The sequence below is a fragment of the Macaca fascicularis genome, chromosome 2 (assembly GCF_037993035.2).
Source record: "Macaca fascicularis isolate 582-1 chromosome 2, T2T-MFA8v1.1".
NCBI classification, from domain to species: Eukaryota; Metazoa; Chordata; class Mammalia; order Primates; family Cercopithecidae; genus Macaca; species Macaca fascicularis.
The window spans coordinates 80,281,544-80,294,201 of record NC_088376.1 but is presented as its reverse complement, the minus strand read 5'-3'; positions in this window follow the sequence as shown (position 1 = coordinate 80,294,201).

Genomic DNA, 12,658 nt, shown 5'->3' with positions numbered 1-12,658 from the left:
TAAAGACCAAATCCACCTCTACCCAACTTAATGGCTTTGTATCGGCTGTACTATGACCCCCTCTCATTCTCTTGGACGATGGGGAGATGAACGCATTGGTAATGAAATACCCATCAGTCCTCAACCACATCCCTATTTTAAAACTGAATTTGCACAATAGCTTTTTGAAAGGCCTGTCAGTGCTGCACTGTCGCCTCTGTCGCACTTCTCTGTGGGAGCTGACATTTTGCTGGTACTTCATCAGGCTGAACCACCTGCTGAGAGCCAGATTGGTAAGGGAAATGCATCTCACTGTGGGAAAGGACAGGAGATGTATTATTTAAATACAATTTATTTTACAGCAACTTTAAAAATCTGATTTACAATTGTTTCAGAGAGGAGGAAGTATCTTGTTGTACCTTAGCTCTTTGTGTTTGGTAATACTTAAGACTTTAATTGCTTTTCTAATTTTTAAAACTTGTTTGCTGTTTTGCCTTGCTTTACACCTTTACACATACTCTTTTACTTCTACCTTAGATAACTGATAACTGTCTTTTCTTTTTCTTCTTCTTCTTCCTTTTTTTTTTTTTTAAACAAAAGTGTATAATTAAGGAAATGTCAGCCCTCATTCGTGCTGGGTGTGGTAGAGGAAGTTGGAAAACAGCTTAGAGGTTGTTAAAGGATTCTCTAGATTGAGTCAAAACCTCAGCTATACGAATTCTAGAGTAAAAGATGAGGAGGCTGTGTTTACACATAAAGCAATTCAATACCTTCTTTTGTCTGTTTTTTGAATCTTTAATCCATTTAGCCAAACAATTGATTTTTGTCTTAAAAATAAAATAGACTATTTAAATAGCAAATTTTTGTTGGTTGGAACTATTTGTTGGTTAATTCAATGAAAAAGATCAATCAGGTTATCTGTTTAGAAACAGTAAAATAAAACTGATACCTGAAAAGTAATAATTTCTTCATATCAAAAGAGAAAGTAAAAGTTAAGAAATTGTTTGGTGTGTTCAGAATACATCAATATTTGCCAGCCAGTGGTATGCTGGATCCGTAACTACCAGCTCGGGAAAGCCAACTGTTACATTTTCAGGAATTTTGCAAGGCATTTGAAATCACCACGGTAGGAGTATTATACCTTGGAAATAGGCAAACACTAAAACCCAGTGCTTTCATCTTTCACAGAGCCTGTTAAACATTTGCCAGCTTAGCACTGAGGAAGGCTTACACCTGTGCTCATTATGGTTTCTATGAAGTTTGATCAAATAGTATTTGAAGCATGGATGTATTTGGAATTAGTATTTCCCTTCCATGTCTTTTCTCCATTCTAATTTTCTCTCCTTTAGTAGTAAAGGGGACTGTTTTATAAGTGCTCCTAAAAAAATAAAAGTAATCACTAAATGACTAAGGAACAGAAAATGAGGTTTCTGAAGAAACAGAAATAAAATATTCAGAGGAAATGTTACTATGTTGTTTTAGGTGTTTATTTTTCAAGAACTCGGGTAGTGCTGATGAGCTATGGTTAATATTCACAATAGGAGTAAAAGGAGAAAATGGTCTTAAATTAAAGAAACAATAAGTTGAATACGACTGAAGGAAAAAATATCTTCACTATTATGGGAACAGTTTAGGCCAACAGAGAATACTTTAAGAATAGATAACTATTTTTCTTGGATATTTAGTCAACAATTGGTCTAAAGATGATGCCATTTTTTTCTCTGATTGCTAAGGAAAAAGTAGTAAACTAGTAAATATGAAAAAGACAGAAATGTATAAAGGAGAAAAATATTCACCCATAGTCCCACCATCTAGAGATGGCCACTGTTTAAAAACTGCTGTCCTCTCTTCTACAATTTCCCATATACATACATAGGTACATGTTCTTACAAATTTGAGTCATTCTCTACATACAGCTTTTAACATCAACTCAATGTCAATTTTTCTGACATTACATATTCTTCTAAAACATGAAACTTAATGGCCTCAGAGGAGTCCAGTGATATGTTATATAATTTGCTCAATCATTCTCCATCTAGTGGGTATTAAGGTTGTTTCTACTTTAAGCTTTTTTTTTTTTGTTATAAATAATGCTGGGATAAAGACAAGGCTAGCAGCCCTTCCCTGATTAGTTGCTAAAAGGCCTGACATATAAGATTTAACTGTCCTTCACAGAGATGATACATTCTTGTGAAGGGTGCGAGAGTGCCTGTGATTCCACCCCCATGGCCATACCACACCATACACATACTGTTTAGGAGGCAAAAACAAAAAACAGCAACAAAAAACCAATCTACCATAATCCAGAGGATTTTTTTTAATACAGTGAAATAAAATATTTGAAAAGATTCTCCCCAAGTATTTGTATTTATAACTTCCAAACAACAGGATTTATTAAAAAGCCAATATATTTAAACATAGCTTTTTGGTCTTCCCTGCCTCTAAAATATATTACTTATATAGCCTATGAGTATTTTTACAGTTCATTATGCAGAGTAACTAGGTTTTAAAATTCTGTGAGCACCATAACAGGATATGTAGAGAAATGTTGTATGCTTTTCTTCAAATACAAGCCACTTTTAAAATGCCACACACATTCTTTGTGAAGTACGCGTGAAGCATTTTTAATGAATTCTATCGTTTGGTTCCATTCATTTTCCTAAATATCTTATTATGGTGATTATATAATTTGTGTTTGTGTCTGTGTGTGTAAAATCAGATAATAGCATGTAATACTAAAATTGGACTGGACTGGGAGTCAGGGAATATTTTTGCGTATTGAATTCAATAGATGTATCATGATCAAATTGCCAATAAAATGTAAATAGTATTACTTATCACTAACAAATCTCTCAGGACTATCATGAAATGTTTTTCTGGAGTTTGAAGTCATAGAAGGAAAGAACCGTAACATAACTATTAAAATTAATATTTTAAAGAATGAGGAGTTTATCTTTTTCTTCACTTGTTTTTAAATGGTCTATTTATATCACTTGACAATTGGAACAGTGTAAACTTTATCACTATCTGTTTAATAATTATTCCATTAAAGTTGAGTTGGACAAGAGAAAATGTCACTTCACTGTGGAAATAGCAAGTAACTACCTTTTGAATATGTAAATTCTTACCTTTAAGCGGCTTTTTTTTTTTTTTTGAAGCAAACAAGTAGGTTAGGGATAGCCAACTGCTTCTCCAGTAAACTATTCTACTGTTTGAAATGCTTGTCAAAAGTGCCAGAATAACAGTTCTAAAATAAAGAATCTTGCTATATACAGAAAGTCATAAAAGATCTAGTCCTATAACTTTTGCCTGAGGGTTCTCCGTGGGGGCAGCAATATTTCCCAAAGTGATCATATGATTAGCTCAGTGCTAAGTACTATTTGCTTACATTTTATATATGTTGTTTCTGATTTTATATATTTGTTGGTTAATGGAAAGGTCCAAGCACTGAAAGCTAATTCAAATCACTGTTCACACTTCATAAAATGATAATCACAAATGTTTGCTAATCTTTATTAGACAAATTTGAAATAGTAATGATAAAAAAAAGTAGCATCATTACTATCCAGCCCATAGCTTTCCGCATGTTCTCAAGTCACTGTGTTTCATTGTCAATGGAGTAGAGAAGGTGATACAGGCAGGGTTAGCACAACTTATAAAGAATCACAACCAGAAAAGGGCACAGCAGGATAGCGGTTCTACCGTGTCCTTGAAACTAGTTCGGTGTAGCTAATCACTTTTTATCAGTCTCTAATCTGCTTCTATCTGAGATAATTCTAGTCTAGTAGGTTCTTAAAGTGCTGCTTTCAGTATAAATTTGAATAGCATACCACGGTAGATTGCTTCCCAAAATGTCTGCAACCGTATCTCTCAACTTGCGGGTCTTTTGCAATGGGCTTCTGCTACTCTTCTCTTCAGTAGGGTAGAATCTCTTTCTCCTCCCCCTGAACTTGAACTTGCCCCATGACTTGCTTTAACCAATAGAATGTGGTGAAAGTGACAATGTGTGGCTTCTGAGGCAAGGCTTTTCCACCTCACATAGCTTTTGCTTGCGCACTTTTGGAATGCTCCTTCTTTATTATCTTAAAACTGTCATGCTATGGGAAAGTCCAAGTTAACCTTGTGGAAATGTTTTGTGGAGGAAAGGGTAAGTTCCCTGGTTGAGCAGCCCAGCCATGCCCAGTCTGTTCTCAAATATCTACCAGCCAAAGCAGTCACGCGAGTGACCCCAGGGCATGCCAGTAGTATAATCGCCTCACCAACCCATAGAATTAAGGGAAATATTAAATCATTGTTTTAAGCCACAAAGTATTGAGGTAGTTTGTTACACAACAATAAATAGTAGGAATATGCATCCTAACATAGCAATATCTTGTATAGCAGGAAGAAAAAAGCATTTTTAAAGCTAACAGTTTTATTAACTTTGTTGGTTGTTTCGTCTAGGTTTATGACTTACATATGGTACAGGATTTTCCTGTGTAACCAGGAGTGCAGTCACAATTTCCAGTTTTTTGTTGTTGTTGCACTGACCTCCATTTTCACAGGGTGCAGAGGAGAACCAGCACTCTGGTCCCCAGAGGCCATCTGGGCAGACTTATAAAACAAAAAGAGAGAGAAAGAAAGAAACTTGTAAGAAGTCTCAAAATGGTCCAAGATTTCTACTGTTGCCTAACCAAGCTGGAAAAGTGTGTGTGTGTGTGTGTGTGTGTGTGTGTGTGTGTGTGTGTGTGTATGACAGAGCTGTAAGGAAAGATATATCCTAGTAGCCTCCAAGGATTTATAACACTTCCAAAAGTATTCCCTGAAGAAATCAACATGATGCTATATCTTGTCACTTTGAAAACACAGATACAGAGGTTGGCTTTTTGCTGAAAATGTGGTTTTTCAGACAGTAACAATGGAAGCAATTTTGATATATATCTTTAGCAGCAGTTGCACAGAACAAAAACTGAAAATGAGATGTAATTTGTAAAGGAAGCTCAGGAGGCGTGGCACTCAGGAAGTTGCCCTCAAATGGTTGCCTAAATCCTGTTATCCCAGACTTTGCTTCTTTTGTGAGCTAAAATAATCACACCAGAGGTTTACAAACTGTGTACTTTATGACAGTGTACAATGCATAAGGTGGGAGAAGAGAAACAGTGATCTGCTTTGTTGACTGTTCTTTGAACTAGCAAAGGACAGGTGATGCTGCAGGGACCACTGAGGGCTCAGTGAGAGGTTTCCATGTGTGTTCTTCCATAGAAACCACTGGAATTAGAAACCCGGTGGAAAGCATTTTTTTTTTTTATTCCAAGGAAAACGGTGGAACTTTCTTAAAAATATAACACTTATGAAAAGTTACATCAAATCGAGTTGGGCTGTGAGGTATCTTCTTGTCCTGGCAGTGTCTCTGAATAACAGAATTACAATATTTTCTGGGATATTCATACCCAATCTGTTGATTACTAACTCTGTTAAGCACTTTATGTAAAGTAGCTCATATTTCCAAAAGAGAACCCTATGGCATAAGCAAATTTATTTCCATTTTATATGAGAAACAGAGGCTCCCACAAGTTAAGTGACTTACTCTATATCACAAAGCTTGAACCCAGATCTTCTGGCCTCCGAAACTGGTGCTCTCAGCCACTACACCCAAATTTACTCTACAATACTAGGTACTCAGCATCTTTCAGGCCAGTTAATCTGCTCTTAAAGATTCACCAGAGTTCAAAATTCGAAGTTCATCTGATGTGGAACTCTTCTAAAAAAAAAAAATCTGTCTTTCTTATCATGATCCAGGGGTCGTATGGTGTCAAGGGGCCAGCTGGACCAGAGTCCTCTACATTCTGAGGTCTGCCAGGAGTGGGCATGCAAAATACCCTAGGCTACAAACTGCTCTAAACAAGGCAAAGACACCAGCTGCTTTACTTTTTTCTTTCTTTCTTTCTTTCTTTCTTTTTTTTTTTTTTGCTATTTCACAGGTTAGTTGTAGAAACCATTTCTTCTGTTCTTAGAAGTCATTACTGATAAGCTAAATAAGGCCTGGTGCTGATTGCGGAGAATACTGTTCATTAGTGCCATTGAAACAATTTCCAGTCTTTAATTAACTATTCATCTGCAATCTAGACACAGGTTTGGAGTTAAGATTTTTAAAGATATGTCTGTCTCTAGGAGCACTTGGGCTACTTCACTCTTTTAAAAAAGAGAAAGAAAAACAACGGGCCTGATTTTCATCATGCACAACTCTTGGAGAGCTCTTTTTGCCTTGATTTCAACTGCCAATCACAGCAACCACATTCACCTGCAGCAGTCTGATTCATAATTTCATTTTGTGGTTAGACAAAAATATCAGAATTGGACAAAGTTATCTGATTGAAAAATAACATGTTTTCCAGATATTATAGTGACCTCTCTATTTTGCTAATTTACATATAGTTTCAACTCATTTTTCTTCACAGTGGGAATCTCAGAAGCATTTTCCAATAAAGTATATTCAGCAGCTGCTTTAAGAAAATGTTATCAGAATAAATTAAGTTTACCCAGGTTTGTTATATGCCATTGTCTCCTCATACATTGACTTCCAGGGCATGACTTCTCCAGGGGGAAAATGAATAAGGGGCTGACTCTGGGCTTAAAAATCAGTTGAAGCACGAAGATGTTTAGAAATTGTCATGGCACCTACTCTCATACCACATTAAACTTGTTAGTGTCATGTTAGGCTTTGATTTCCCCAACTTCCTTTCCCTAATGCCTAGAAAGTCACAATCCAGCTACCTAAGTAACCTCTGTCCATGAAATCTAGATGGACATCACTGCTCACCCTCTCCAGTTCTATAACCACTAGACAACCTGGAACAGAGAAACTTCCCTGTCCATTCAGCTCCAGAAAAGCCCTGCAGACTCTCTGAAGATGGCATTGCAAGGAGAAAATGAGGATACGTGAGTGTCAAAGACCATTTTCAATCCTAGTGCCTGCCTCTATAAGTGGCCCCAACGAGATGATGGTTTCCTTTCAAACCTATTATTTCCTTCTGATTTTACACAAGGTTGTACTAAAGGGAAAAAATGCTGTGATATTTTCCTCTGAAATATAGTAATAAATGCTTAATGCAAAATACATAATACAATAAAAATGTATAAAGAATAAAAATGCACATTTATGTATTAAGAAAATATTTATTGAGCAATATCTGTATATCAGGACTGTTTCAGGAGTTTGGGGATACTTGGTTGAACAAAATTTTAGATACCCTTCACTCATGGGGTTCTGATCATAGCAGGAAAAGACAGGCAATAAATATTTGACATCATAATTAGAGTATGTGCTATATTAGAAAATGATAAGCACTATAGAAAAAGAAAAAAGTTGGGAAACTTACAAGTTACAGTTTTAAGTAGGGTAGTACTGATAAAATTCAGTAAAAAAGTAACATGAGACTTTTCGAAATGTGAAAGAGCTACTTAGGTACCTAGCAAAGAGCATCCCATGAATGCATAAAGTCAGAGACAGTCAATACTGGCATCTTGGAATACCTTTTTCCAAATGGCATATGCATCTACACACACACACATATATATCTATATATGTTACTTGTAATTGTACTATACAATAACTTTTATATTTATAAAAAATGTAGGCTGGGCGCGGTGGCTCACGCCTGTAATCTCAGCACTTTGGGAAGCCGAGGCAGGTGGATCACAAGGTCAGGAGATCGAGACCCTCCTAGCTAACACAGTGAAACCTGTCTCTACTAGACATACAAAAAAAATTAGCCAGGTGTGGTGGCGGACGCCTGTAGTCCCAGCTACTCGGGAGAATAAGGCAGGAGAATGGCATAAACCTGGGAGGCGGAGCTTGCAGTGAGCCGAGATTGTGCCATTGGACTCCAGCCTGGGCGACAGAGTGAGACACCATCTCAAAAAAAAAAAAAAAAAAAAAAAAAGAAAAGAAAAGAAAAAGAGAAAGAAAAAAAAAAGTAATACCTACAAATTTGGAAAACCAAAACACCAATAACCATATTAAAAATTTTCAAAGTTTTTCTATAGTTAAGCATTAGCATCTTTGAATTACATTTGTTTGAATGATCAATCCTTAGATATAAATAAAATAATTCTAATTCTGGAAGTTGGTAGTGCCTTGGGTTGATTAGTTCAGTTCAAAGAAGTGGTTGCCTAGCTTTAATCTTTCTGGATATAATTATCTGCAGTGTGATCTTTCTTCCCTTGCTCAAGCTAACAAGGGGACAGGAAGCAGCAGAGGCTAAGAAGACTGCATTAAATAACTTTATTGCCCTATGTCTCAGTTTCCTCACCTGTAAATAGGGGATTAATAGAGCTTATCCATCTTCTGAGGGCACTGGTGGATTAACTAATTAATAATCATATGATGCTGAACAAAGGCTGAGGATTATTATTAGAGAAGAAAAAAACTCTATCATCAGAGCATACCTTTCTGGCATCTGTTGCCTTGGTAACCAGATTTGCAGGTGCAACTACCATTTTTGGCACTGCATTCCAGGGTATTCTTCTCCACACACTGACATTCTGAAGTGCAGCCAGCTCCGTAGGCACCCTTGGGACAGTGTGCAAGCAAATTGAGGCAAAGCGGTCACCTGAAAACCACGCTTTGTTTATTTTAAATTGTTAGTGCATAGGCATGTAGTTCTGTGGGGCCTGATTATGGGGAAAACAAGAGGATCATCCTGACTGCCAAAAAAAAATAAGGAAACAAATGTCTTTTAAATCAGGCAATTCATTTGCTTTTTGGCAACTGGACGTGAACAGTGAAGCCTGAACTACTTAAAAGGCTTTGGTGCTTCCGGGAGAGAAATTGCTTCTCAATGTGCTCCATTGGTGCCTATAGTTAATATTCTCCAAAGAAAGCTAAGGCCTGCCAGGCCCCATATTCATCCTGCTGCAGCATGGAGATGACGGACAAGCACTTATGAGAAGGCTGGCCGTTATTTTCATTCCCTTCTATTCTACGGTAATCGGAAATAATTTTACATCGTGTAGATAACACAAAGCTTTCATGGTGACAGCAGCGTTATCTTGGCCACATCTTTGGCAAATGGTACTTGCCTTCCTTTCATTATTTTCTCTATGCCATTGAGTATTAGGGACGGAAGGCAGCACAGGAATTCTAATACGAAAAAGTCGCACCTATGCATTCAGGAAAACATATCCATAGTTTTCTCTTTGAGAAGTGTTACAGCAATTCAATTCCTTTTCTGAAATATCCCTCTGACATTTTTTTCTCCCCTATTACAGATGTCCAAGTGACATATCAAGTAAAAAATCCTTCAAGTTGGCCTCCAGGCTCAAGGTAATTGCATTGTGTGCCCACATAGGCTTTGCTGTAGAAAGCTGCTTAGAGAGAACACTTGACTTTCCAGTGGATGGAAAGAGACATTGGTAGAGATCATTCCAAGTGATGGTTATGATGCCACCATGTAGGACCATCCTAGTCCCAGTTGCCAGGGATAGTACAGAGTTACCTCTAAAGTTAACAGAGTCCTTTTCAGGTTTCCCAATGGAGATAACAAATTATATGATCCTCTATTTCCTTTTCTATGGCTTCCAAGTTTTGGATCCTTTCCTACACCCACCAGGTCCCAGGGTCTCTCAGGCCATTGCCTGCCTTAATGTAGGTCTCTTCTTGCTCATTCCTAAATCCTTGCTCAGGATTGTCCTTCATGCCCTATTCTTTCTGGTTCAGCACATAGAATTATGGTTCAGAAGACAACACAGACACAGAGAAATGCTTAAATGTGACCATTTGTATCTTAAGAACATCTCCTTACTGGAATATATTTGGAAATAAGGAAAAGTGAAAGAAGTAATCTCTCACACAGTGCCCATGCAGGGGTTGTAAGGCATTGAAATGTGTTCACCAAAAATTCATATGTTGAAGTTCTAACCCTTCAGTACTTCAGAATGTAAATTTATTTGAAACGGAATCATTGCAAACATAAGTAGTTAAGATGAAGTCATACTGGAATAGGATGGCCTCTAATTCAATATGACTACTGTCCTTATAAATAGGGAGTATTTGTATGCAGAGACATGTACCATATGAAGATTGAAGTTATGTTGCCACAAGCCAAGGAACTACCAGAAACTAGGAGAGAGGCCTGGGACAGATCTGTCCCTAGCACCTTCAGGGGGTTGTGGACACCTTGATCTTGGATGTCTAGCTTACAGAACTACAAGGCAATAAATTTCTGTGGTTTAAACCATTCAGTTTGTGGTACTTTGTTATGGCGGGACTAAAAAAAGAATATATAGAGTTGCAAACTCAAGTTCCTGAAGTCCAGGAAAGTGATATTAATCAATAAATCTTCAAGTCCAAGCAATAAGGGAGCCACAAAGAACTAGAATGTATCTGTTTTTCCTAAAGATAGTCATATTCACAATGCTAACTACCACCACCAACAACAACACAACAAACATATTTGCTGAATTTTTTCCTGTGCCTCAACTCCTCACAGCATGCAAATGAATAAATATCTACTATGCCAATATTATTAAACCCTAAAAACTTCAACCTGATGTTTCTGAAAAGTTAGCCCTTTAGGTTTTTGACCAGATCAATAATGATTCAATTATTTTTGCCATAATATCTGATGTAACCTTTTTACATATTCTAAAGTTAATACTAAAAGTAGGATGTGTCTTGTTACACTAGGGGAACAATAATACAAATATTATCTTTTTTTCTAGGTCAGTCTTCTTCTCTTGGCATATCCTAGGAGGTATATAACATTCTGGAACATACCATCTGCACCTCTATTGCTCATGGTTTCCCACACCTTTCCCCTTCTCTTCTATGTTGCTTGTCTAAGCCTAATGTTTCCTCATGCTCCAGGTTCAGTGTTCTGAGATGGCTTCACTGACTCTCTTATTGATATATTTATAATTTATCTTTCCTATGGATACGGCTTTTATAAAATAGACAAGAATCATGGACATTCACTAAAAATAAAACATAAGACTCTAAAAGGTGTCTGTTATTAAGAGATGGCTATGGTATTGAGTCGTTCTACGGTTAGAATGTTTTTGTCCTCCCAAAATTCATACGTTAAAATCCTAACTCCCAGGGCTATGGTATTAGCAGTGATTAAGTGATTATGTCATGAAGGTAGGGCTTTCATGAATAAAATTAGTGCTCTTAAAAGAGACCCCAGAGAACTGCCTTGCCCCTTCCACCATGCATGAGAACACAGTGAAAAGATGCCATCTAAGAACCAACAAGTAAGCCCTCCCCAGATACCAAATCTGATGTCTTGATTTTAGTCTTCCCAGTCTCCAGAACTATGAGAAACAAGTATTTGTTGATTATGTACAACCTGGCTTACGGCATTCTGTTGTAGCAGCCCAAATGGACTAAAATACTGAAGTTCAGTCAGGAAAGATTTTCAGAGGCATTAGTCTGTCAACAAAAAGAGAAGAGGATGTGAAATAGGTAGAGGATCAGGGTGAAGATGGTTTCAGGCTCATAGATACTTGCACATAGCATCAAGGTGGGATGGAGAACATTCAGAATTATCCCACTGGGAGAAATTCCAAAAGTTACTGCTGGGTTCAAGTATTTGTTAGTGATTGTGTTTTCTTGCATCCTTTGAAAAATGTGATTAATAGTCAAAATGCAAAATTAGACATCTTAGAGAATGAGACTGCTTCACCCCGGAACAGAGAAATAAAAGAAACTTGTTCTGGCCCGAGGTATTCAACTTTGGTAAAATATCAAACGTCTATTTAAACAGACTATTAACAATCCACTCCCATTAGTTGAGGTAAATATTAACCAGATGTAAAACAAAATTAGAAACATTTTTCTTTCATTTATCAAAATCTAGATTCTGTAATTCAAAGAGGCTAAATGCTATAATATATTTGTCATATATATAAAACTATAAAAAACATTTTTTACCCTCTTCCTTTGTGTGACAGTAGTCTCTGCACTTTTCTGTGCTTTCATGTTTTACGCACAGAGCAAATTAATTGCCTGCAAGTTACGCAGATGACAAAACCACCTCACACATATGGGTGCCATACATCCTGTGGCAATGGCCATTGTTGGCACAGTTACATTTCCTTTTGCAGTTCTTCCAAAAGAACCCTTTTGTCCATCCTGGAGGGTGAGAGGACAAATGAAGAAAATATTAACCCACATGTAAAACTTGCTAGAGTTATTGTTATAGGAAGTCAGGAGATTGAGAAAGGTGAAACGTTTCTAATCTGGTTGAAGTGAGGCTAGAGAGATCTTTTAAAAACCACCAAGATGATTCTGTATCCTCTGCTTAAAATCCTACAATGACTCGTCATTGCTGTCAGGTCAAAAATACCAAACTTAATAAGACTGGGGCCCCTGAGCTTGCTGACCTCATGTTGCACTACCCTCTGCCTGTCTGCCTGTGCTCCGCTGGCCTCTGCAGGTTTCATAGTGCATCCCATGCCTTCCTGTTGCCTCTTAATCAGGAAAGCCCTTTCCCCACTCTTCCCATGTTTTATCTCTCCACATTTTGCAGGCTTTTGCTTAAATGTCCCTTCTCCATAAGTCTCTGTCCCAGGCTCATACAGTCTGCATTGTCCTCATGGTCTCACCTCCAACCACATATTAATATCTAACTTGTAATCCCTACCAGTATTTGTAATTTATGGTTGCCTTGAACAAAATCACATGTTCCACATGGAAGCA